The sequence below is a fragment of the Aplysia californica genome, unplaced genomic scaffold (genome assembly GCF_000002075.1).
Source record: "Aplysia californica isolate F4 #8 unplaced genomic scaffold, AplCal3.0 scaffold00270, whole genome shotgun sequence".
Classification (NCBI taxonomy): domain Eukaryota; kingdom Metazoa; phylum Mollusca; class Gastropoda; order Aplysiida; family Aplysiidae; genus Aplysia; species Aplysia californica.
This window is the reverse complement of record NW_004797540.1, coordinates 871956-873679: the sequence shown is the minus strand read 5'-3', so window position 1 is coordinate 873679 and position 1724 is coordinate 871956.

Genomic DNA, 1724 nt, shown 5'->3' with positions numbered 1-1724 from the left:
CTGGGTTAGCCCGCTTGTCCTATAAAGCGACCATATAATACCGGGGGACTGTCATTCGTGTCCTTCAACTAAAATGCACAATGAATGCTTTTTTAACGGTTCTCTTTGTAGCCTGTAAAAGCTGTCTTCAAAATCTGCTCACAAATAATGAAACTAATTATTATGATAATTTAAGCAATATTTGTAATCTAAAAACAAAAACAAAAATATAATTTTAAAATAATAAAAATGATGAAGATGATTATTATTGTTATTAGTAGTAGTATAGTCGTGGTACAGTTGTAGTAGTCGTTGTGGTCAGTGGCGGTGGGTGGACCCAAATTTGGGTGGGGCTTAGATTGCTTCCACTTCTATACCACCAAAAAGCAAGCAATAAGAACAAAACAGTGATAATTTTTCTATACTCACGGCGAGCCACGGCATTTTGAGAAGCATTCAGAAGAGACAAGTCACCTTTGTCTTCCAACTCTTAGTTTAAATTCTTCTGGATGATGAGGACGAAACCGTTTCACCTTCAAGTTTTTCTAATTAATTTTCATCTAATGAAAAGGTTGCCTAAAAAGTCGTTTGATGTAATTAATAACTGTTAAATCTCAGCGGCACACACACAAACATGCACACAAAGCACTCCAAACATAGTATTGTACCGTCCATTAGCTGGATTAGGCCGTGCAGTCGCGGAAAGTACACCACACAACAAAAGTGCTATGAAGCATAGGTAACTGTGTCACTGGAGGAAAGTGTGTCGTAAACTTTCACCTCATTGTCAGGGCTAGGAGAGCGTGAGCCCTCTGTGCAGTGTTATTTTTTTCAAGTCGTCTACCGTTTTGCAAGAGCGGTTTCATAATGGAAGAGGGGGGGGGGGCGTGAGAGCGGGCTTGTCTTTTGCTGAGCCCTAAAGACATTTGTGAGGCAGCGTGGTGGAATCAGGCTCTCCTCAATTTTTGGACATGTAGAGTTATGGGTACCATCTTAAAACTTGTTCATTTGTCTTTATTTGGATGAAAAAATATCCATTTATCTTAAATACAAGTCGAGATATTTGCGAATGAAGGAGGTGGGGGTCTCCTGTTTTTAGAGGTAAAATAAGTGAGAAAATGGCCACCAAAGATTAGTTATTTCCTTAGGCAACTGAAAATTTACATCTATTGTACCTTGAATCAACGTTTTTCTGAAAAATCCACATAGAAACGAGTTCTTTGATGAGCATGAAAGGTGTTGAACCAAAAAACAAAAATTTGATAAAAACTCACAAACCTGCGGAAAAATGCAAGTTTCTTCACTTTGATTATTTTGACGAGAGCCTGATTCCACCACGCTGCCTCACATTTGATTGGTGAAAAATGAAAATGGTGAAGTGGCATAGGTTTAACGCCCCTATCAACACTATTAGGTTATTTAAGGGGCGGGACCTCCTAGTTAAACGTCCGTCTCCGATAGGACCGAGTCAAGTAGGAAGTTCGTGTAAAGTGCATTCCCAAGGACACAACGTCGGACCGAGCTGAGGCTCGAACCCCCGAACCCGTAATCTCACGATTATGAGTCCGGCAGCCTAACCCCAACATTTGATTGGCTGTCAGGTTACTATAGTTGTAAGCGGTGACAACAGTGATTGGATTAACGAGCAAGCCGCCAAGTTGATCACTCCGTGTTCATTGCGTGCAATCATAACGGTTGCAACTACTTATTTCGTTATTTTCATTTAATTAGAGACAGAGTTGGGG